The sequence below is a fragment of the Balaenoptera ricei genome, chromosome 5, assembly GCF_028023285.1.
Source record: "Balaenoptera ricei isolate mBalRic1 chromosome 5, mBalRic1.hap2, whole genome shotgun sequence".
NCBI classification, from domain to species: Eukaryota; Metazoa; Chordata; class Mammalia; order Artiodactyla; family Balaenopteridae; genus Balaenoptera; species Balaenoptera ricei.
Window position 1 is genome coordinate 90,287,843 of NC_082643.1, and position 26,646 is coordinate 90,314,488.

The following is a 26,646-nucleotide window of genomic DNA, read 5'->3' on the forward strand; positions in this document are numbered from 1 at the left end:
TCTTGAGTCTCCCTCCCACCCTCCCTATCCCACCCCTCTAGGTGGTCACAAAGCACTGAGACGATCTCCCTGTGCTATGCAGCTGCTTCCCACTAGCTATCTATTTTACATTTGGTAGTATATATATATGTCAATGCTACTCTATCACTTCATCCCAGCTTACCCTTCCCCCTCCCTGTGTCCTCAAGTCCATTCTCTATGTCTGTGTCTTTATTCCTGTCCTGCCCCTAGGTTCTTCAGAACCACTTTTTTTTTTTTTTTTTGCAAGATTCCACATACCCAGGTATTCCTGAACAAAATCTCATCTCCAGATTTCCAGAACTCACCTTCCTCTAGCACAATTTAAAAGTTTAAGGGGAATTCCCTGGTGGTCCAGTGGTTAGGACTCGGTGCTTTCACTGCTGAGGGCCCGGGTTCAATCCCTGGTCGGGGAACTAAGATCCCACAAGCCACACAGCGCAGCCAAAGCAAAATTTTTTTTTAAGTTTAAAAATAAGAAGAGGAATAAGAAATCCTTCATGAAGGCTTTGCTGAAATCCCCAGTCCAAATTAATCACTCCTTCTTCTTCTGTACTTGTGAAATGTCTCTATTATAGGAGTCATTATGTTCATCTTTGTATTACAGTAAAAGTTATGAGCATAGCTGGATTCCCCACTAAGGTACAAACAGCCAAAGACCAAACTGTCTTAACTCATCTTTTATAAAACTTAAGGTGTTCAAAGATCTTGCCTGTAACAGGTTTTCAAGAAATGACTCCTCAATAGAATTTGTTGAAAATAGTTTAGTGCACAGTACTAAGAATAAAAATGTCAATAGGAAATATCAAATCAAATAAGAAGGATCAATGAGAAGTTTTAAATGGAGTTCCAGTTCAACTTTTTTGGTTAAATGAAAGCTTTGAGTTGGAAGAGAGAATGTAAACCTTAAAAACCACTACACGTCATAGGCAAAAGCAGTATAGAACTTTTAACAGCGTTTAAACAGAAAAAAGTTCATCTCCTTTGCAACCTAAAGGAAGAAACCTGTTTGTATCCCCTTACATCACACGAGCCAAAATACAATTACAGCTTCTTCATTTTCTGATTATTTTATCAGTTTCCTATATAAAACTTTGCCAAAAAAATGAAAATACAAATCTCATTTATCACATTTTGCGTCTGTTTTCCTTGTGACCTATATTTGACAGTAAAAACAAAATCCTGCCTTCTCATATTTTATATTAAATAAAATTGATAAGCATCTAAAAATTATTTGAAAAATGTTCAACTTGCTGAAAATATTCCTTGACAGTGGTATATGTTATGCCACGCTCTGAAGAGTACTATGAATTATAAATGACAACTGCAAATTAAGAGCTAACACTTACTATTAGTAAATTCAGTGTGTAAAAAAAATTGTCAGGTATTATCTCCTTTATTTACTACCAAACTCTATGGACAGGTATAATTAATTCCATTTTACAGATACACAAATTGAGGCTTAAAGAAGTCAAGTAACTTGCAGAAAGTGACATTTAAGGGATAGAGCCAGAATTCAAAGCCTGATTCCAAAATTAATACAGTTGATCCTTGAACAACATGGATTTGAACTATGCAGGTCCACTTACACACGACGGATTTAAACTATGCAGGTCCACTTACACACGGATTTTTTTTTTTCCAATAAATACATACTATAATACCATGCAATCCATGGTTGGGTGAATCCAAGGATGCAGAACTGTGGGTACAGAGGGCCGACTGTAATGCTATATGAGGATTTTCCACTTCACAGGGGTCTGATGTCCCTAACTGCCAAGTTGTTCAAGCGTCAGCTGAACTCACCTGCCACTCACCCTATGCATTTAACAAATCAAATCAAAACAAGTGTAAAGTCTGTTCTGCTATAATGTGTGTTCTTTGCTGTGAATTACTTCTTAGACAACTAGAAATAGGGGAATGATGCTAGTGTAAAAGGAAGTTATGTTGCTTCATACACTATTCTTCCTAGCATGTTAATGTTTTGAGGCAAATGGGGAAAGCTTTTCCACAAATAAAGATGAAAGCTTAGTAAGAGATAAATATTTTAAGGAAAAAGCCCTGAAAATCTACAAAAGTACTTTTCTTTCTTATGAGTAGTAGCTGGTTTAGCGGCTTCAGGAATTGCTACTCTTTCAGCTAGCTGGGTTAACCTATTTGACAAAGCTGCCTGTCCAGATGAAGAAGCTGCAAAAAATTCCCCCTGTATTAAAACAATGGATTGGGACTTCCCTGGTGGTGCAGTGGTTAAGACTCCATGAACCCAATGCAGGGGACCCGGGTTCAATCCCTGGTCAGGGAACTAGAGCCCACATGCAGGCCGCAACTAAGAATTCGCACGCCACAATTAAAGAGCCCGCGTACTGCAACTAAGAAGCCGGCGAGCCGCAACTAAGACCCAGAACAACCAAATAAATAAATATTAAAAAAAAAAAAAAGGATTAATGAAGAAAAGCTACACATAGGATTAGATTTTTAATTTTAATGAAAATAGTCTCTTAGAAGCAATGCCCTTCCAGGACCTACAACTAGAAGAGGCTAAATCCAAGGTTCAAGATTCCAAAGATTGATGGTAATACAAGATACAAATGCTAGTCCTTTGTTTTTTTAGGATTGCTATTGTTTTTAGTTAGTATCCAAGATCACAGTTTCATGGAATTTCACTAGTCTGTCCCAAGCCTTTTTTCCCCATGAGTCTTGTTACTTTCACTGCACAATTTTGCAAATCTCAAGTTTTGTCAAGGTACATATTCATCCCTCAGTATTTGCAGGTGATTGGTTCCAGGACCCCCTTGGATACCAAAATCTGCAGATGCCCAAGTCCCTTATATAAAATCACACAGTATTTGCATATAACCTATGCACATCCTCCCGTATATATAGTTTTATTATTGTTATTCTTTTCTTTTTCTTTTTCGGCTGCATTGGGTCTTAGTTGTGGCATCCAGGATCTTTCATTGCGGCGCACAGGCTTCTCTCTAGTTGTGGTGTGCAGGTTTTCTCTCTTTAGTTGTGGCACGCATGACCTCTGTAGTTCGTGGCACACAGTCTCTCTAGTTGAGGCACATGGGCTCAGTAGTTGTGGCACGTGGGCTTAGTTGCCCTGCGGTATGTGGGATCTTAGTTCCCTGACCAGGGGTTGAACCCGCATCCCCTGCATTGGAAGGCGGATTCTTTACCACTGGACCACCAAGGAAGTCCCCCCCCTCCCATATACTTTAAATCATCTCTAGATTACTTATAATACTTAATACAATGTAAATGTTCCATAAATGCTATGTAAATAGTTGCCAGCAAGTGGCAAATTCAAATTTTGCTTTTTGGAACTTTCTGGATTTTTTTTCTCCCCAAATATTTTCAAACCACAGTTGGTTGACATCTCAGATGCAGAATCTATGGATACAAAGGAGCAACTGTATATGGCATTATGGCAGAAACTCCCATGTGCATTAGACAAAACAATCCCTATGAATCTTTAGTACATGGATTTATCAAAATGCCATGGAGAGTTTTTTGTTTGGTTTTGGTTCTGGCTTTTAAAAGTGTGACGTAAACGTCAATGCTACAGAGAAAATAATAAAAGTGTGTTAAAACTGCTACCATTAGGATAAAAATGCAGTAGTAGCGATTAATGATATTTTGATGATTTGTTGTTGATCTTTTTTTTAAATATTTATTTACTTATTTATTTGGTTGTGCTGGGTCTTAGTTGCAGCAGGTGGGCTCCTTAGTTGCAGCTCAAGGGTTCCTTAGTTGTGGCACTCAAACTCTTAGTTGCGGCACGCAGGTGGGATCTAGTTCCCTGACCAGGGATCGAACCCGGGCCCCCTAAATTGGAAGCACGGAGTCTTAACCACTACACACCACCAGGGAATTCCCTGTTGTTGATCTTTAAACAAAGATCAATGTCAACTAATCGTGATCCCAAAGTAGACATGAGGGGCACGCACGCACACACACACACACACCCCCCAGAGCAGTCCTTAATGTACTTCATTTCTTAACGCAACAACTAGAGAAGATGATCCTATGGGGAGTGATTCTATTGAATAATCTATTATATAAACTAAGGCAATGGAGTCTACCCAGCATGCATGTATTTCCAAATTTATAAATACAGCATCAAAACAGAAAGCTCGGGCTTCCCTGGTGGCGCAGTGGTTGAGAATCCGCCTGCCAGCGCAGGGGACACGGGTTCGAGCCCTGGTCTGGGAGAATCCCACATGCCGCGGAACAACTGGGCCCGTGAGCCACAACTACTGAGCCTGCGCGTCTGGAGCCTGTGCTCCGCAACAAGAGAGGCCGCGATAGTGAGAGGCCCGCGCACCGCGATGAAGAGTGGCCCCCGCTCGCCACAACTAGAGAAAGCCCTCGCACAGAAACGAAGACCCACACAGCCAAAAATAAATAAATAAATTTAAAACAGAAAGCTCATGTAGAAAGATAAACATAGTTTGTATAGAAAACAGGCCATATAATGCAGATATTTTGATACACAGTTGCCCAGAATTAATTGTTTATAACATAAAGCATTCTCAGAAAAAAATCATTCAAGTGATGCCTAGAGACTGAAGTATGTGGTTAAATGTAGGTTCAGGTTCTGGTACTAATTCCAACATGGAAAGGGGACTTCTCATACCAACAAGCAGTTCCCTGGACAGCAGAAAGCTATCCTACAATTCAACTCAATTCTGACACTAACTATCTACCCGGAGATAGATCTCCGAGGTTCCAATGACCTCCAACTTGGGATTCAGAAGCCAGTCTCAAGCCCAACTTATTACATGTGTTTCTGACCAGCCAGCTATATAGATCAGAGGTTCCCATGACCCCTTCCTTGGGTTCGATTAATTTGCTAGAGTGGCTCACACTTACTACATTACCGGTTTCTTATAAAAGGATATAACTCAGGAATAGCCAACTGGAAGAGATGCAAAGGGCTAGGTATGGGGAAAGGGCCACAGGTTACCTCATTAACATAACAAAAGACACCTTTATCACTCAGGAAATTCCATGGGTTTTAGGAGCTGTGAGCCAGGAACTGTGGACAAAGCCAAATACGTATGAGAAATATATTCTGGTCATCTGATGACCAGATTTATAAATCACAACATCACAGTGGTAAAAAAATTTGTTTCTTCTTCCCATTAGTCTTAATATTATACCTCCCTATTTCCCTGTTTCTATCTAAACAGTCTCAGTATTATGATCCTCGTATGTCAGAGATTACATACTTATCTATACAATATTACCACATTTATTGTTTAAATCAACAGGGTTGGGGGCTTCCCTGGTGGCGCAGTGGTTAAGAACCCGCGTGCCAATGCAGGAGACGGGTTCGAGCCCTGGTCCGGGAAGATCCCACATGCCACAGAGCAACTAAGCCCATGTGCCACAACTACTGCGCCTGCACTCTACAGCCCATGAGCCACAACTACTAAGCCCACGTGCCACAACTACTGAAGCCCACGCGCCTGGAGCCCATGCTCCGCAACAAGAGAGGCCACAGCAATAAGCCCACACACCACAATGAAGAGTAGCCCCCACTCGCCACAACTAGAGAAAAGCCCACATGCAGCAACGAAGACCCAATGCAGCCAAAAATAAATTAAATCAATAATTATTTTTTTTAAAAGAACAGGATTGGGAGAGACGTTTCGCATTTTAATAGAATAAAGCAAGAAAATTTCAAGTAATCGTTTAAGAAATCCAAAATTATTGTGTAAAACACTCATTTACTCCAGGAAAGTTCCCTTCCTTTATTAATTGCCTTTGGCTTGAGCAAATAAATTAGTTTATCTTCCCTAAGTGTCATCAATTTATAGTGAAAGTTATTCAAAATCACATTTCTTGCCTGAGTGACATTTTTTGATCCATCACCACGCAAAATCCAGAAGCCATGCCAGCAAATTATTCCTGTACATACATCCTCATCTCCCAATCTCACACCCAAAACCTGTTTCCCATATCAAATGATGGCGACCCTGTAATTACCATTGCTCAGACCACAACATGAGGTTCGCTTTGATTCTTGTCTTTACTTCACATACCATATCTAATCTAGGCACGCTTTGCCTCAGGGTCTTTACATTTGATGTTCCTTCTTGCTGGAATGTTCTGTCCCCACATACAACATGCCTCACATTCTCACCTTATCCTTAAGGTCCTTTGCTCAAGTGTCACCATCTCAGAGACCCACTTTATCTTGTTGCAACCTCGTTCTGATACTCCTTATCCTATTTCCAACACTCTTTCTCTTCTGAAGCCTTTATCTCAGTAAATATTTAACTTATTTGGTTTTCGTCTCTCTCACTAAAATGCAACCTCTATACACTGGCATATTATACATATTTTTATATATATATTTTGGTCTGTTTTGTCCACTGGTATATCCTAGTGTCTGGGACATAGTTGGCACTCAAAATCCTCTGAATACATCACTAGGGCTCAGTCTATGTCAGATGATCCCAACCTGAGAGAATAAAAGGTGTTCCACAATGTGAAGGGTTGATAATGGTGCCCTCACTGACTGATCTGTTTCAGCACATCACAAATTACCTAGTTTAATGACCTGAGCCCTCAAAAAACAGGTGAGGGACTTAAGATAATTTCTGCAACAAAAGAGGTACTGGAGATAGTACTAATAATTTAAGCACACTAAATAAATAAATGGCAGAAGGGTACCTCTTCCTCCTAGTATTCCCTCTTTACCAAGTAAAAATAATGATTAATCAGATATAACAAGACAGTCAAAAAGAAGATAGAAATAACCAAGATAACTTTTTAAAATATAGATTTACATCTATTATCAACAGTAACTTCACCATATATATAAATTTTGCCCCAAAATACTAGCAAATGACAGTGCAATCACAATTAGTAAAATACTTAAAATTTTAAGTACTTAAAACATAACAGGTCTCTATAGGTTGTGAGTTTTTTCTCTCTGGCAAGGCTTAAAGTCATGATTTTCAATTCAGTACTTTAGAAAATGTCATTGAGTTTACATGCCTCTTTTGTGACTTCTTATAAAAGCAGTGTAAGATAAAAAGCCACAGGGACTTCCCTGTTGGTCCAGTGATTAAGACTTCGCGCTTCCACTTCAAAGGGCACAGGTTCGATCCCCAGTTGGGGAACTAAAATCCCGCGTGTCGCGGTCAAAAAAAAAAAAAGAAGCCACATATCATGGGAATGACTTATTCTTCCTGTCATGGTAGAAAAGGCTGAAGTATGACTTGGGGAACAACATGAACATAAACCAAAATGTATTTTTCTGTCAGTAAATTACTATATAAATATGCACAGAAAACACTGTTGAAGATTATGGGGGGGGTGGGGATTGGTATTAGAAAAAACTACATAGTGTGGGAAATTTGTCATACAGTAGGTAGTTATGTTTTTTCTGATACGTCTCAGTTTATTTAGTATTTGCTGGCTTCTTAATGAAATGCAAAGTTTTCTAAGAAAATATCTATAGGAAAACATATTCTCAACTGCAAATTCATTCTACAGTTAAATATTTACAGAGTGCCTTTTACATGACAGGAACTCTTAAGGTACAAGGGATAGAAAACTGAACAAAAAGACAGGATGTCTTCAGGACGGAGCTTCTTTGACCTCTTTTAATTAAAGCTTTTTATGGAAAATCAGTTAAGAGTATTATCTGCTATGAGAGTGGCTGCTTTAAGCAAAATAAAACAAGATTTCTATAAAAAGCTTACTGAGATCCCATCACACAAGAAACTCATTCATTTCATCTTTCAATTAGGAAGCAAAGAAAATGACAACAGAATGACACAAAGTACTACCAGATGTCATGGATATGGCTAGTTACACTGTATCTTCATGAAACAGGGAGTAACCATGAAAACCTTTTGTACCACATAGAAGTTTGCTCTTCATCTTGTGGCAAAGCACTTAAAAGGTTTTGAAACTTGACGAGTTACTCATTTTTCTTACACAAAAAGGTCCCCAAATTGATTACTTTTCCTGTGAAGACATGCAGCTTCCTGTAGTATGTGATCTAGCAGTTACTTCTGTAAAATTAAAAACACTTAAGGTAAGCATGGCATTTTAAACAATGGCTTTTCAACTATGAAAATCACCTGATTTGTATAGAAATAACTTAAAACTAGCCCTTTGAATGACTCTCACAAAGTATTAACCAAGATTTAAAAAAAATAATGATGCATATTATATATACCACAATTAAAAAAATAACAAAGTAAACTTAAATACACTGCTCTCAAAAAATACTTGTGAAAAAAAAAAAAAATACTTGTGAAGATAAAAAGGGGTTCTACCATTCTATTCAAAGTATCTTCAAAATTTTGTTTACCTCATTTTTATCACAAAATTTTTTAACATTTGAAATTTCTATAGATACTTCAATGTGTATATTAGTGAAGTACAACACTTCATTATAATTTATTAATACACAATCACATATACTGGGGTACATGTTAACGTTCTACTGATATAGGTAAACAACCAAAAGTCTAGAGACTATAGTATAGTACAAAGCAAAACAACGTGCTGCACAGGCCACATAGCTCTTGTAGTATATGGATCAAGACCCCAAAGACAGGCAATCTTCTTTGGCTGCATATGAATTAATTAAATCCACCACCTCAGTCACTAGGGACACCAAGCAAAAAAATATGGAAGAATCAACGAATAAACATCAACCCTTGAGGAGAAAAACAATACGGAATATTTTCCCTCATTAAAATGAGATAGTCAGGACTTCCCTGGTGGTCCAGTGGCTAAGACTCCACGCTTCCACTGCAGGGGGGCACGGGTTCAATCCCTGGTCAGGGAAGTTCTACATGCCACATAGTGTGACCAAAAAAAAAAAAAAAAGAAAGAAAAAAAATTTTTTAAATTAGATAGTCAATGTGGAAAGACTCTGAAAACTTAAGAGAATCAAGTTCATGAATGTCTTCATTGTCACGTTACTGAATATGTGCCCCTCTCCCCAACAAAACCCCCTTTAATGTTGACTTTCCATTAATACATGAGAAGCTGCACAATGTTACAGAAAAGGCGCCAACAGGAGTTTCAATTTAAATTTCATCCCCTTCCCTCTTTGTGTTCCTTCCAATAAGCATCTAAACAAGTCAAGCCTATTCCTCCATCACAACACCTAGGTTCCATTCCCACCAAGTTCTGAACCACTGCTCTTGAAAGAGCTGTCTCCACTTCCTCAACCTGTGTCAAACCACATTTTAGCTCCCACCAGTTCTTACCAACTTCAAGCCCTGAAGTGCTAAACTAGTGAGCATTTGTGTTTATCCCATTTGCCCTCTTTGCAGCATGTGACACAACTGACAAGTTTCCCTCCTCCTAGAAGTACTCTCTTCATTTTTGTGATATTACACTGTCTAGGTTTTTGTCCCACCTCTTCTATTATTAGTTTTCCTTTACTAGTTTTTATACCTCTACTCACTCCTGAAGTATTGATGCTCACCAGTGGTTTGTCTCTGCTTAACTCCACCTCTCCCTGAGGAGATTTTGCCCACTCCCAAGGTTTTAATTAACATCTAACAGTCTTCAAGTATGTGTGTACAACCTTGACCTCTCTCTCCTGAGCTCCAGGAACCATACACATAATTTATATATGTAACTGGCCACTGGATATCTTCATCTAACTCTCACAATGGCCTCAAACAAAACATGTTCAAAACCAAAAACTCCCCACCAACACTAACTCTACTCTTCTACTATGCCATTTATCACAGTCCCATCTAATCTTAACAAATAGTACCACCATCCCCCACCCCAACAAAATGTGTAAAGCACCAGAGTTTTTTTCCTCCTTGACAATTTTTTTAAATATTTATTTATTTATTTAGTATTTATTTATTTTGGCTGCGCCAGGTCTTAGTGGCAGCATGCGGACTTCTTAGTTGTGGCATGCATGCGGGATCTAGTTCTCCGACCAGGGATCGAACCCGGGCGCCCTGCATTGGGAACTCAGAGTCTTACCCACTGGACCACCAGGGAAGTCCCTTGACAAATTTTTAATAGATCCAAAATCGAGATATACCCACCAAGACTCTATTCACTCTTACAACTTACCCCAACCAGTTATACTAAAGAAATAAAGCCCTACCCTGTCTTTTCAAAAGGTAACCTGTCTTCACAAATTTTGTCACTAGATTCCTTTCATATATTTAAAAATGACTTCAAAAATACAGATAATTCTTGCTGCAGAATAAATATAGCTTACAAATGCAAAGTTTTTAGAATCCTAATAGTTGACTCGTGTTTTTAAAATTTTAGGAGCATAAGTATACATGTGGATCCCCAATATGTGTTTGTTTTAAAATGTCCAACAGGGGAATTCCCTGGTGGTCCAGTGGTTAGGACCCTGAACTTTCACTGTCGAGGGCACGGGTTCAATCCCTGGTCAGGGAACTAAGATCCCGCAAGCCACACAGCGCCGCAGGGCCAAAAACAAAACAAAACAAAACAAAATGTCCAACAGAAAAAGGAAAACAGACACATTAAAAGGGAGAAGATAATCCTATTAATAGCAAATAAAAGCTCACATTAGAACAGAAAAAAATATGTGATTTTGTCATTTCAAGTAACTGTATCACTGTATTCTCTGAAAATCTTCCTTGTACACCACAGAAACCTATCCTTAATCCTAACAAAAACCTACCAATGCCTCAAAGCACTGGATGGGCTAGTCATCTGACCAAGCAGAAATGAAAACAGCACAAATGTCAGAGCTAATGAAAGTCAAAAAGTGTAAGAGGTAGCTAAGGAATCCCTGAGAGGACAGCTGAGGCATCAGTATCCATTACTAGGTGATTCCTCTCACAGGAACAGACTATCTTCCCCCAGGAACGTGGGAATTATATATACTCTCAACTTTGGTAAAATCTCAAGTTCACTAAGTCATTTTAATATCTACATCATATTCTATTGTCAGGTGTCATCTTTCAAAAGTACACCAAGTTGGTGTGATTAGGAAATCATCCAACATAAACAGGAACCTCAGTAGCACTGTTAGGGACCAGTGCTGGAAAAGCCATCTGTTTATGGAAATAATACTTCCATTTCCCTAGTGATTATAGCTACCAGTGACAACTGTAAGATCCCAAGAGAAAAAAAGAAAATTTAACTGCCTCAAAACTTTAATTATTCATATAAACTAGCCAAGAAACTAAAGTTAAATGTTACACAAAGGGCTCTCTAACCCCCTAATATTTTTTGGCTAATTATTCCTTCAGTAGCCCACATCTGCTCTGCTAAAATCTGATTATGAATCAGAAGCAACTCACTGGGAATGCTTTTTTTTTAACTTAAAGGAATAAAACACTTTATTTTAAAAATTTGAATATGCTTCAAATGAAAGCTGCCCCTTTATTAAACACCCACAAGTTCCAAGCTTTGTACAAAACATTAGAACACTTGTTCATACTCTTTTAGAGCAAAATTGCCTGTTCTGCCGCACTTGTTTTTTCTTGACATTGACATTTTAGCTCCAGTCATAAAATGACCAGTTCTTTAAGATTTGATCAAGAAACAAGTTTCTGATCCATAGAAGTAGATCATGAGGTTAATGCAGAAGTCAACTGGCAAAGTTTCTGTCAACTGTTACACTTCATGTCCTCTTCCACCTCTGAAACCACCACCTCTAGCACCTCTGCCACCTCCTCTTCCTCCTCCTCCTCGACCTCCCCAGCCACCGCCTCTTGGAGATCCCTTCTCACCTGAGGTTGAGGTAGAAACCTCTGCAACGGCAGCGGCTTACATGGATCTATATAAAACTTCTGTAGTTTTTTAAAGGAAGATGCCTTCATGTTCTCTGACAATTTAACTGAAAATAAAAATCTCTAAGCTGTACAAGTATTTCATCCACTTTTCCAATTTGTTCTTTGTTTTCTAAATAAACTGGAGCACTGAAATAAGGCACCTTATTCTCATCTGTGGAACATTTACAAACTATGTCATCTTCACGGGGTGCAGGAACTCTCCTAATAAAACTACTTGCTCTGGAGGTCCTTGGTCCTGGCCTTTGTTAAAACCTCCGCGGCCGCCCCTCGTCCAAATACTCCTCTGCCGCCGCCGCCTCTGAAATTACCGCCGCCTCCACCTCGGAAGTGGTGGCTGCCGCCGCCGCCGCTGCCTCCGCGACCTCCGCCTCGAAAAGACATGCTCTGCTCCCACCGGAGCCACGTGCATCTCAGGCCCTGGGAATGCTTTTATATCTAAAAGTAACTGTGGATAATAACCACAATTCACAAAAACTGTTATTTTTAATGTGCATAAAATGCTGTCCCACACAATAAAAGAACAGAAGTTACTGTCAAGGTTTAAACTCTCCTAACTACGAGGAAAAATGAGGCAATTTAACAACAAAAAAGTTCACTTTAACAGCATATTCAACCTCTACTTTTAGAATATCTTCAATACTAAGCAATTTGGGCTTCCCTGGTGGCACAGTGGTTAAGAATCCGCCTGCCAATGCAGGGGATATGGGTTCAAACCCTGGTCCGGGAGGATCCCACATGCCACGGAGCAACTAAACCCGTGCGCCACAGCTACTGAGCCTGCGCTCTAGGGCCCGCGAGCCACAACTACTGAGCCCGCATGCCTAGAGCCGGCGCCCGTGCTCCGCAACAAGAGAAGCCACTGCAATGAGAAGCCCGCGCACCGCAACGAAGAGGAGCCCCTGCTCGCTGCAACTAGAGAAAGCCTGCAAGCGGCAAGGAAGACACAATGCATCCAAAAATAAATAAATTTATAAAAATAAATAAATACATAAATAGTTTAGAGATTTGCAAATATATACTCTAATAACTTCCTAAATACTGACTATAATCTCACATATACAGTTATGGGGGTTTTTTGTTTTTGTTTTTTTTGGTCAGGGAGCCTCATTTGTTTCAACTATCGCTCTACCACCCTTCCCTTTTTTTTTTTTTTGAAATAAATATTTTCTAGAATTCTTTTCATTGGAGAAATTTATCTTCTAGATATTTTGACAGAAAATACCAAGGCTCAGCTTATTTCTTGTAACTCAGCTCCAGGTGTGAGCTTCAGTATCTCAGAGTAAAACTACTTTTAATAATTTATAGTTAACTATTTGGATCTGCTCAATAACGTATTAAAACCATATACTTTTGAAATGAAAACAGGTATACACATTGTGCCTAAAACTATATGTATGAGCTAATCATACCAAATGGAAAATATTTAGTTCCAAACAATCCAACATTTAAACAGCAGACACAGGTAAAGCATCATCCATAAGTGCTATTATACACAGTAATTGCTGAGGGCAAAAATATTTAATGACATAAACCATGTCCATAAAACAACTAAAATTACAATTTACCTTTACACATATCCAAGTAATACACTTAAAGATCATCAAAAAGTCAAGCAAAACATTCCAAATTCCTTCAAAGTCATAAGAAATAAAGAGCAGTAGCAGAAATGACTGCTCCAAAGATTCCCAGGATAGAAACACTCTCTCAATTTGTACTATTCTAACTCACTCCCCTCAAAATACATTCACCCTTAGGGAACAAACACAGAATTCATTGCAACTGTGGCTACAATTTGTAAGCAGCCTTTCATTGCTCCATAAAGGCTCATCATTGTAGAAGTTCATCAGTTTTTAAGCCACATCCACAGCTGCTGTCTTAGTTAGAAAAACAACAAAATTTGACAGCAGAAACTTTAAAATAAAACAGACTTACATAAAACAAAATTAAAAGTACTCCAGTATAATAAAAAGAATGAATGTATCTAGAGTACCAAAAACATGAGACTCTTGAGTCATTTTTAATAGTGATACCTTTCATTTACATGGTGTGAGAATTACTCTCTAGGCTCTCTGGCACATATAGTATCATTTCTAACTTAAAGCCTAGATCAAAGATATCATTTACGCAGAAAATAAGCAAAGCAGGGATATTACCAAATTAGTGGTGAAGAGAATCTATTTCATGACCACCAGCCTGTGTTCCTTCCACAACCTTCCTTCCAAAATCATATTCTAAAATTCAGAGGCAAAAATCCCACATAAAACTGTTCTAAAAAATATCTATTAAAAAAAGTCTATTAAAAAAAAATCCTGCATAAACCAATTCCCTATTCAACTTTACCCTCCTGCCTCAGATCTATTCTCTGCCTGGACTGAGGGAAGGGGCTCCTCTGGTTGGTGAGCACAGGCAATCATGTGTTGATGGATGACTAAGTGTTAACTACATATGGGGAAGCATTATCACATATGAGACTGCACAATCACTAGAAGACGTTCATAGCAATGGAATTGGAATCCAGAGACATGAGTTCGAATTTCAACTCTCCCACCAACCAACAGGTGAGCTTGCTTATTAAGTTTCTGTAAAACAGAGGAACACTATCTTCCTCACTAGAGGATGGCAAGGGCTAAATGCAACAACAGACCTCAAGGCTACTGAACACCATATTCAGGTAATAGATTATATTTAAAACACATTAGATGAATCTGTATTTATACCAGGGGGCTTATAAAATTTTATAAGTATAACACATAGTAGTAAAAGTAGGACTTCAAATCAAGGAGAAAACAACAGACCATTCAAAAAGTGATGCTGTTAGAACACTTCGCTCATTCATTCAACAAATACATACTGAGTACCCACTACATGCCAAACACTATATTCTAGTGGGGAAGAGAAATAAATAAAAGGCAAATAACATATATTGTTAGAAGCTGACACATGCCAGTGAGAAAAATAAAACAGGGAAGAAGCACATAATGTGGGATAAACAGTAGGATAAATGTAGTAAAATCAGAAAGCACTAGAAAGAAGACCAAGAAAAAGGTGCCAGTGAGGTGGGAAACTAGAAGTGTGGTATCCTAGAAGGCAAAAAAATGTTTGAACAAGACACCAAATGCCACTGATCAAGTCAAATAACACTTGAAAAAAAAAAAAAACTACTACATTCACCTGTGTGGAGGGAATTGGTAACCGTGAGAAAAGCAGTTTTGCTGAAGTGGTCCAGACAAAAAGCCTGTTTGGAAAAGGTTTAGGGGGAATGGAGTAAGAGTAACTGGAGACAGAACGAACTCTTCATACGAAGTTTGTTGCAAAGAGGAATAGAGAAATAGGAACTAGAGGGGAGTGCAGAATCCAGAGAAGAAATAACAGCATGTTTGTATATTGTCAAGAGTGCTTCACTAGGTCTTCCCTGTTGGCAGCAGTGGTTAAGAATCCGCCTGCCAATGCAGGGGACACGGGTTCGAGCCCTGGTCCAGGAAGATCCCACATGCCTCCGAGCAACTAAGCCCGTGCGCCACAACTACTGAGCCTGCGCTCTAGAGCCCACGAGCCACAACTACTGAAGCCCGTGCACCTAGAGCCCATGCTCTACAACAAGAGAAGCCACCGCAACGAGAAGCCCGCGCACCACAACAAAGAGTAGCCCCCACTCACCGCAACTAGAGAAAGTCTGCGCGCAGCAGTGAAGACCCAACGCAGCCAAAAATAAAAATCATAAATCAATAAATTTATATATATAAAAAAAAGAATGCTTCATTAGAAAGGTAAAAATTGAGACCAGAGGAAAGGCTAGTGGGCTAACCAATGCCCTAGAGTAGCTGAGAAGGGAAGGGATCTAGGGCACAAGTAGAGAGTTTGCCCTAAAGTTTGGAAGTATACTCGCCCCACTGTAAGCAGTGCATTATCTCTGGGGGTTGAGATTTAGGTGTGAAGAGGAACTATCTTATTCACTTTATACTGATTTCAGTTTACAAGTAACATGTATTTGTCTAACTTACTTTTTAAAAAACTCAAGACAGGATTTTAGGATGGTGGTGGCAGCAGCATAGTTTTTCAATCTCTCCACATAAAAGAGCACCTAGACAACAAAATCAAAATCTATGGACACCATTTACAACAAAATTAGGTTGCCAAGTAACCCCAAACCTCTAAATACTAACAACTGTACACTAGCAAACCACCAACAGCCATAGACTAAAGAAGGAACTGACAAGGCTATGACAGTGGTCCAACCAAGAGATGAAGCTGACCTGGAGAATAAAGCAATGGCAGTGAGCAAGGAGAGGAGAGCCCAGAATATGAGACAAGTAATCTGGAAGCAGAAAGGGAATGATTTGGTCATCAACAAAATAAGAAAATACAAGAGTAGGAGGAAATGAGGAAAATACGGAAGTTCATTTTTACCTGCTGGATGAACAATGGCATTAATAACAGATATCAAGCCTATTTTATAAGATGGTATAACAGGTCTAGTTGGTGGAAAAAACATGTTGTTTTGGAAAAAACAAGTTTGGTGGGCCTACAGAACAACCAGTAGTAGTTTTAGAAATATGGATCTAAACATCTGAGGTGATGATACACATATCAAGTCAAAGAATAGATAAGACAAAGAGAGAAAGACAAAGATTGCAGACCACAATATTTAAGACTAGAGAAGGAATAGGTAGAAAAGATGGAATGTCCAAGAGATAAAGATAGTGTCTTATTAGTCATGAATAAAGACACCATGGTCAACTCATGAATAAAGACACCATGGTCAACAAAAACAAAGGAGGCTGGAAAATTAAACAAGATTTTGGGATCCAGTTGAAGGGTTATTTATTGATGGCCTGGGATGAAAAACCAGATTTTAACATTTAACAAAAAAGGTAAGTGGTAAAGAAGAGATCTGGCCCTGGCTTGAATGAGAAATAAGAAAGGAAATCAACAGTAAGCAATTCTTACAGAACAGCCTAGTCTGGCAGCCCCTTGCATACATACATTTGATCCTCACAAGAATTCTGAGATATGCTCCCCACTCTACAAATGGAGAAACTTAAGTTACAACACAATTAGGTAACTTGTCCAAAGCCAAACAATGTGTATACAAAATAATTAAACCACCTGAAAATTGGTCTTTAGGCAGAAAAGGAATAAGACGATAGATAACATAGATAAAAACTAAAAACACAAATAGAAGAGGATTAACTGATTTAACATCATCCCAGGAGTACCTGACAAGATTATTTTTTAAATGATACAAAATTTTACTTAAAGATAAACGATGCTACTTCAGAGAACCTTCTGAGTTCAAACACTAGTCAAGAATATATATTTATTTTTAAAGTAATGTAATAGAGAAGAATATAATAATCTCCTTTTCCTTAAAGCCTTGTGTTAGGCTTACCTATGTCTGGGACTGTCTTGCCACCTAGTAGAGAGCTTGGAAGCTTTCAACTGATTAACATTTAGGTGGAGAGATAAACAAAAGCTCTCTGAGTACATGGTAGTGCAATGACAAAGGCAGAAGGGAAGCTGTGTGAACTTGGGATAAATCACTAAATCCCTGACCCCCGGACATCTATAAAATGGAGATACTATCTCCCTTCACAATGTAGTTGAGGACTCAGTAGTCAAGAAAATGTCAGTTCCCTAATCCCCTTAAATATTCTGTTTGCTAAACTACTGACATCTTTAATATATCAATAAAATAGAATGTTAGCATTTCCATTTAAAACAAAAAGAGTTGAAGAATATGCTCCCAAATTGATAACAGTAGTTAATTTCCTGGTGGAAGACTACAGTGGCTCACTTTACATGACATATTTAAATAACTTTTGAGTTTCTTTTAACAAACATTATTTTTCCAACAAGAAAAATAATCAAGATGAGTGTTTACAGATGACATTAACTAGCCCTTAAGGAAAACTTCCACTCAAGATAGTCACTTCCCTGAAATGATTTTATAAACAAGATAAAATACAATGAAAAAATAAATCAACTGCACACCTAAGCTACCATGTGAATTTAAATTGTAATGTAATTTAAACGATATTTAATGTACCAACTGACAACTTGCAGGACTTACAGCTAAGAAACTAGGATTAAATGAATAACATGCCACTAAATTCTGTATTAAAACGTACCCATCACACTATAGCACAGGAGAAGGCCAGGATGAAAAATACTTGTTTACCAATAATTATGAAATCATCTTTGAAAGCTATGGCTCTCCAGGGTTGTTTTTTTAACATTACAACAGTGAAGCAACAACCCCCACTAGTTCAGTACAATCCATTTAATCAAATAATGACACTCATTACTGTAAGCTGTAAATAAAGTACCAAACCAAGACTATCACTACTATCTTTGGAATGCTGAAATGGATTTAATTCACTTCCTTGACATTTGGATAAGCACAGATGACAGACACAAAAGATTTAATGAATTCCATAATCAAGAGTGTCATACTGTTTTGACATAAATACACTAAAAAATAGCACTGTATGAAAATCACTAGGTTCATAAACAAGCCCATCTTTCAGTATATGATTTCAAGTTGTGGCCTCCTTCCCTGTATGACAGTCTTCTTTTTTCTCAATCTCCCCTCCTGTCCATTTTCTCTTCCAGAAGCTTTGGAAATAGCCAGCTGCAATTTAGCGCAGGTGGCAAAACTAAGAAGCTAAGGAGACAAGAAGCAGAGACTGGAGTGAACCAGGGGTAAGTGAACCCAGGCAGTTCTTGCATAGGGGCAACTAAAGCAGGCTGGGTGAGGAGGTGTGCAGTGAGAACAAGTGTGTGGCCACCCTGGTCAGTCACAAGTACAGTACAAGATAAAGAACGCAAGCAGCATCAAGAACAGGAAAACAGCAAAGGAAGAAAGAACAGGCAGGCTCAGAGCTGACCGCTTATTAAGCAACACTGGCAGCAGCACTCCCGGGCCTGGGGCTGAGAAATTTGTATTCTTGGTCTAAGCCCACAAAAATAGGGGGAAGAAAGTATTTTAAAAAACAAAGTGCATGTAACATTAAAAGGCAGCTGAGTGGTATAAATACAAAAGAGTGAAAGACCAGCATAAATCTCTCCCCTTAAAAAACAAACCAGAACAAGTCTCAGCTCAGGCACTGAACGTGTCTCAGCCACTAGCTAATTGTAAATTATTTACTCTGTCTCTGCCTATGTTTAAATGAGTGGTTACTTTAGAACATATGATTAACAAGGTCTTTTCCAGGTCTGAAGTTTCCTGAATCTAACGGATTTAACAATCTATAACATTTGTCACACAGGATGTAGTTACTTTCCATGGTATGTTTGTTACTCCACAACAGAGAGAGCACAATACACCAGAATATAAATAAGAGAATACAGAATCGTGTCCAGTATCCCTACAGACCACACTTCATCATCATCTCTCATTAAATCCAGGAACAAACAAATTCCCAATCTTCTCCTTTAAAGCAATTCACAAAGTCTTAAGAAAAAACAAGGCCTAAAATCTAAGCACCAGGCTTCACTTTAAATACACTCAGAGATGGGTAATTTAGTCACTGTGAATTTTAACTGAGCTTCACTTCAGTTCCTTTTTACAGGACATATTCTAATGCCATTACACTTTTCTGTTTTTCAACACTCTGAGGTTTCTATTTGCTATATGTTTCATATCCCACTTCAAAAAGTATAGTCCAGAACTGGCAGAAAGCTAAACAATAATCCAGGGTGTCAGTTTTTCAGTGGGCTCTACATACAAAAACCAATCTATGCTGAATTTCAGCTTTATCACTTAGACTAAGTGCCACCTAGTGGCAAGTATTGTATTTTATTAAATCCATTCAAGTCATGTTCATCCAGCAAGTACAATCTGGCCAATAGCAGTTGCTCCACAATTATGCAACAGAAGTAAAATATTGGCCTAGTCTTTACGAAGCTCGCTGATAGATTAGATAAATGGATATAGACAGAAGAAAAAAAAAGATAATACAGGTATATTTACACAATTGCAGAAAAATGTTAAACGTTATAGCAGAAGCATGCAAAAATATTCAGTATTTATTTAAAAGCTAAAAGAAACAAACACTGTTATGTAGGCTCTCTTATACCTATTCACCTCACTCAGACTTTCCCACCTGTAAATACGTCACCACCCAGGTTTCAATCGTTCAGTTTCCCCCCACCCCGTCCCACCTTCTCTTCCATTCTTCTCCCCACCCCCATCTAATATCCTTTAAATTCTATTCCAGAAAGGAAGAGGAGAACCTATTTTTTGAGCACTTACTACTCCCAGAACTGAGTTAGGCATTTTATATCCTGTATCTCATTTAATCCTCATATCGATACCATGAAGTATTATTTTCTCCCACTTTTTAGACAAGAGCAAGACTTAGATTAAGTGACATGCTCACAGCCACAGATTTTATCTACTGCATCAATTCCAAAGCTCCCTATACCACCCACCCTGCCCCCAAAAGTGCTGCTTTGTTCCTTCCACTCCTAGGCTTTCCAAGATCAGACTTTGCTCATATATATTTCTCTTATGTTCTCCATCAACTCCAATCTATTTTACACTACAACTGACCCTCGAGCAGCACTGGTCCACTTATATGAAGATTTTTTTCAGTAATGAATACTAAATACCACGTGACTCGGGCTCGTTGAATCTGAGGATGGGGAACCATGGGTACAGAGGAACCTCAGGTACCTGAAGGTCCTACTACAAGCTATTCGCCCCAACCCACCCCCTCAACCTGTGTTATTCAAGTGTCAACTGTATCTACACCCAGCCTCACCTCTTCAAAACTCGGTCAGTGCCCCCCCATCCCTGTTTGATATTCAAATCCTTGGTTTAGCACTCAAGGTCCTCTAAGAGGCCCATCCACTTTTCTAGCTTTATTTTCTACCACTCCCTATGATCTCTCCTCTCAAATTAAAAGATAATCATTTGCACCCATGTTCCCACCAACATTATACATCTGTTATACACATATAATCTCCCTTATTATCTGTGTACTTTCCACTAAATCATGAGCTTCACTGGACCATTTTTTAGCCATCTTTAAAAGGTTTTATACAGCGGTCTTATACCTATTAAGTGTTCAATAACTTTAATAAATACATTATTAAAACAATTATAAAGAACCACTAAAGCATGGTTATACTCTTCATTTCCCTTAACCATTCCTTCATGTCTGGGGATCTCAATGTTTCTACCTCTTCCACTTGGTGTATGGATCAGGACCTCTGTACAGAACTACATAATTTTTTCCATGAAAAAGTTCCTCATACTCAAACCAAAAGTTAAATGATTTGAAAAAGTATGCTGGAAACAATGGAGATAATAAAAAGTTCAGTGGTTGCAGGATGGGATAAGGGAGGAGAGAGCAATGGACAGGCAGAGCACAGAGGACTTTCTAGGGCAATGAAACTACTGTTTGATACTACAACGGCACGTACATTTGTAGATACGTTATACATTTGTCCAAACCCACAGAATGTACACCAAGAGTGAACCCTAACGTAAACTATGGACTTGGGGAGATAATAATGCGTCAGTTAAGTTCATCAGTTATAACAAATGTACCACTCTGTTGGGGGATGGTGGTAATACAGGAGGCTATTTGTGGGGGGGGCAAGGAGTACACAGGAAATATCTGTACCTTCCCCTCAATTTTGCTGTGAAACTAAAACTGCTCTAAAAAATAAGTTCCAATTAAAAAAAAAAAAAAAAAAAGGAATTCCCTGGCGGTCCAGTTGCTAGGACTTGGCGCTTTCACTGCTGGGGCCCGGGTTTGATCCCTGGCCGAGGAACTAAGATCCTTCAAGCCGTGTGGCACGGCCAAAAAAAAAGTATTCTGGATAAAAAAGCAAGATCTTAGTGGATCTGCAGTTTTCCAAAAACGGAATACCACTGTTCCAAAAGAAGTTGTTTAAAGAAAAAATATGTAACACTGATTCTCTATTTTATAAGGCAACTGATATTGCAGTTATATAACACAATCTTTACAACACTAGTAAAAAATAACAGGGTTTCATAAAGCGATAAACACTTTTCCTAGTTATATAAACTTTTTATGAGAAACTATTCTTACTCATTTACAACTCTATCATCTAATTAACAAACGCACAAAAAACATTAGTTCTAAGACCAAATTAAAAATATGGAATATAGATGGGACTTCCCTGGTGGTCCAGTGGATAGGACTCTGCGCTCCCAATGCAGGGGGCCAGGGTTCGATCCCCGGTCAGGGAACTAGATCCTGCATGCATGCCGCAACTAAGAGTCCACACGCCACAACTACAGATCCAGCCTGCCGCAACTAAGACCTGGCGCAGCCACAATTCATTAATTAAAATACCGAATATAGAAAAGAAAGCACGGGAGGGGAATTAAAAAGGGTCAACTTGATTTTCTAGTGTACTCCATCTCACATCCAATCAGCACAGCATTTTCATTGCAAGGCTTTTGCAACTTAGGATACCCAAGATGCAGTGGTTTCTTTTTGTTTTTGTAAATTTAAATAATTTAAATATTCCCAAAACTGCCATGAACTTACCAATGTGACTGAAAAGCTGTCATGCTTATCACTCTTCATTGTCTCAACACAACAAACCTACACAAATATTTATACAGATAAGTAATTACTACCAATTATACAAACCAAGCCAGAGTGACTCCAATGCTTGCTTTTTCCCCAGTAGTAAGTTGTGTTCAGGAAATGCATTACCCTTTTCACACCATTAGGATATCATTTCACTCCCTGAAGCAGAATCAGGCCTGATGAGACATAAGTGACATCATGATGTTGTACCAGGCCTAACAGGCATCCAGAACTATGGGCAAGGTGTCCTGAGAGATGGTAGCAGCTGGGCATTCAACATTCCTACATCATTATGGCTGTCCAAGCAGAGAAGAGAGCAGCAAGAAGCAGACCCCAAAAAGTTGGGGGAGACTCAATGACAACATGTGTGGTCAAGCAGTAATGTATCAAATATGTCTGCTCAAAATGCCAAGGCATATATTCAAAGGGCTGCAGTCCTCTGCACTAAATACACTGCTGCCTTCCTAAGACATGATCTACAAACCACAGGTTGCAATATAAGAAAGCTCATCTTGAATCCTGCCGGTGAAAGGTTACCAAAAGAAACTGATTATTAAAATTAAAGTATTTGTATACAGTGCTTTACAAATCACTTACACATCCATTGTTTTATTTGACACATATTTTACCTTATTTGATAGTCACAATGTGTCCAGCAGATAAACACAACAAAATTATCATTCCTTATTTTATAGAGGTAGAACCTGAAGCTTAAAGAAATTATAAGTAATCTGTCCACAAAACCTGAGCCTTCCTGAAGATTATAAACTTCTTATTTGGTTCAATCGTGTGGATCCCCCAAAAAAGCAGCCTACAGTGTCTTAAGGTTTAATACATGTCCCTATGCATCTAAGAAGTACTTAAAACACTTAAAAATAATGAAACCTTCTGAAAAACACTGAATAGTCAACCATACAAAAAATATATATATATGATATTTAAGCTTGTCAGTTTGTACAAACAATACACTATTTTCTAAAAATCCAAAGGAACTTTTGCCTAAGAATTTTACTACAATGTTGTCAGGGGCTATAAGACTATCTTTGACTGAAAATATCAATTTCTTTGGGTACTTCAGCAATTAAATACTCTATAGAATCAATATATTCCCTGTACACATCAAATTCTGCTTACACAAACCATGTTGCATCATGGTTTCAAAGTTCTCTGAGTCCTTTGTTCAAAAAACTTTTTACTGAGTCCCCATCATGTTCTAGACACTCTTCTAAGAATATATAATTTTTTTTTAACATTATCTGTCATCAAGTAACCAACAGCCTTTGGGTATGACAGACAATTACAATTCAGTATGACACTTCCAAGTGAAATTATACCTGGTCCTTTAAGAACACACGGGAGGGGTACTGAACCCAGCCTGGTGGATGAGGGTAGAATATCCTCAGACCAAAATCTTGAATAATAACCTACCTAACACCAGCACTTTTCAAGCACAGGGATACATTAAACTGCGGAGCCCATACAAGGAACTCCAAGTTCTTGAATATGGCTGGAGAACTGAATATGAAGGGAGAGAAAGGCAAAACAGTTCAGCTGGAGAAAAGGTAAATGAAATAGTTATAGAGGATCCTATATGCCGTGCTAGCTAACATTTTTTGAGCACTTGCTATATGCCAGGCATCCTAAAATGTTTTCTTGCATTTAATCCTCACAGAGAACCACTGAGCTAAGAATAATTACCTTGCAACTGATGGAGGAGGCAAGGAGAGGTTAGATCGTTTGTCAATCTTATAGAGGTTTTAAGTGGCAGAGACAGAACTGGAATCCAGTTCAGATTAAATCCTAAAAGTGAGCTCATAAACTCTCCACTCCGCTGCCTCTCTTAATGAAGGCTGCTAGGGGGAGCCATTGAAAGGTTTTTAAAATAAGGAGTGAAGTGATCAGATTTGCTCTTTAGAAAGACTATGTGGAAGCTGGATAAAGGGGGTGAGTCTAGAAGCAGAAAGAGGAAGCTGCCAATGTCTGTAGTAATCCAGGTGAGAAACGATGAGAGCATGAATTGCGGCAGTGAGGATGAAGGAGACAGATTCAAGAGTTTTTCAGGAGGGAAAATTATCAGTTCTTAGTGATTAAACATAAAGAGTTAGTGTGAGAGAGAAAACCTGGCTTGGGGAACTATTGGGACATGACATAATCTACCAGGAATAGAGAAACAACTGGTTTTGTTTTTTCAATAAATATCTACAGAGTGTCTCCCAAATGCAAAACACTTTTCTAGGCCAAAGGTCAAGTCTGAAATTATGGTCTTGGTTCTTAGAAAATATTGAGAGTAAATAACAAAGCATTAAAAAATATAAGGCATATTGAAAATTAGTCACTACTATTAACAGACTTGGCCTAGAGCCTAGTGAAAACATTTTGTGCTACCATTTAAAACAAAATAGTACCACATGCAGAAAACAAATCAACAGAGGAAAGGCATCCCACAATTTTAAAATGTGTTATTACATTTGAGTTTGACAGATCTTCACTCTCTTACACAACACAAACACACACACACCGCCCTGTAATGTGTTTTACTTATCCCTCTCCCTCTTAAAAACAGTATCAATTTTATTACCCTAACTATAATACGTATTTGGGGATTTTTCATCCCACTATCACCACTGTGATGTGCCAAGAACTTAGTTCATAACCTCCTACTTAATTTCCTATAAAATATGACCTACTTCACATTGGCTTAATTCAGTAACAATTCCTAGATTTTTTAACCACACCTTTCATCCAAGGATGCTCTCTGCAAATCCTAAGGCACAGCAATCCTGTGCAGATGTGGCAAGTTACTACAATTCCCATTTTACTACATAGTTAGGAAATTGGCCCAGGGGAAGTAGAGTAACTTGGAAATAATCACAAAGCCAGATGCCAAAAATAACAACTTTTAGCCAATCCATGAGAAAATACTGCCCCTAGTTGAAATAACATGAAATTTAGTATTAAGGAAACAAAATGTGAAATAATGTTTTAAAGCCAAGTCCTGGGTTTTTAAAATATATTTTTAAAAATGACCGAATACTAGAATTAAGATTTGTAAGAACTTTCAAACACACCATTTTTTTCCCTAATACTTTATCCATCCAGAGCGCCAAAGATTATTTAATGAATTACATCTGGCAAGAGTAGCTTCCCTCCCACCCCCAAAACGTTTTTTATCTTAGCCACTTAAAACACTGATAGAAATCTGTGGGTATAGAACAACAGGTAAGTTTTAAACAAACCTACTTAAGAAGCATATATTAGAATAGGAGTGAAAATACCCCAAGTGAGCCTCTTATATTTTTTCCTGAAAATGAAAGTTTCCCAATTACAACTAATGCTGTATGTTTCTAAATATGCTGCTATTTAATATAATTTAATAAAGGTAGTTTAATTTGGTCACGAAGTAAAGGTCTTACATGATTTAGAAACAGAAAAACACAACTTGATTTTTAAAAGTTGCTTTTATGAGGTTTGTGTGATCATTCTTATCTGCACACGTCAGAGCAAAATACCTTCCATTATTACAAGGTATTTGCTTACAGTCAGAAACAACAGTGTGTGCTCAAGATTTCACCTTCAAAAAGAATGATTATGTCCTAGGTACAAGTAAGGAAGACAAATGATTATCGGTGGAATCCACTCATGGAACCCAGACTGCAAATTTTCACAGAAGCCTCACATATCAATCATGAAAGATGATTATCCATTAATTAAAATTCAAACTAATTCATACTAATTCTAATCACAGCCTTAAAAAAAAAATGCTTTCCTCTCCACCAACATTCCTCACACCTGTATATCCTCTACTACTTCATGAGGTTTACAAATGAAATGACACTCCAAGTGATTTTATGGATAACATATCTTCTAAAAGTAGTGATCAGTTAGTTGGGGCGGGGGGGACCTCCTGAACAGTCTACTCAGCCTAGTAATACTGGTAAATCTAATACCTCTTATTCCAGCACCAGAATATCCAGGCCATTTAAACACACCATACCACCCTCCCCCAACTCCCACACCAAACTCCAAGCTTTTAACATTTCCATAACAATAAGCACTCTGAACAAATTAAAGCTCCTTTAACACTAGAAGTGCCTTTACCTTAAAGACTATTACTTAAATGTCTTTTAATTGCATTTGATTAATGCATTCCACAAAGATTCCAGAAGCAGTATTCATCAACCCAAACTGCACCCTTAAGCGCTTTCCTCGTTTCAACTTCGAAGATGGGGCAGAAGAGCTGTCATAAATCTACAGAGCAAAAGCAC

General features: G+C 38.3%; 1 protein-coding gene and 1 pseudogene across 2 annotated transcripts in view; both read right to left on the minus strand.

Moving 5' to 3' along the window:
* LOC132366001 (recombining binding protein suppressor of hairless) overlaps window positions 1–26,646 on the minus strand; it is a 119,417-nt gene that overhangs the window by 91,272 nt on the left and 1,499 nt on the right. The window lies entirely within an intron of this gene.
* Window positions 11,629–12,188, minus strand: LOC132366731 (H/ACA ribonucleoprotein complex subunit 1-like; annotated as a pseudogene).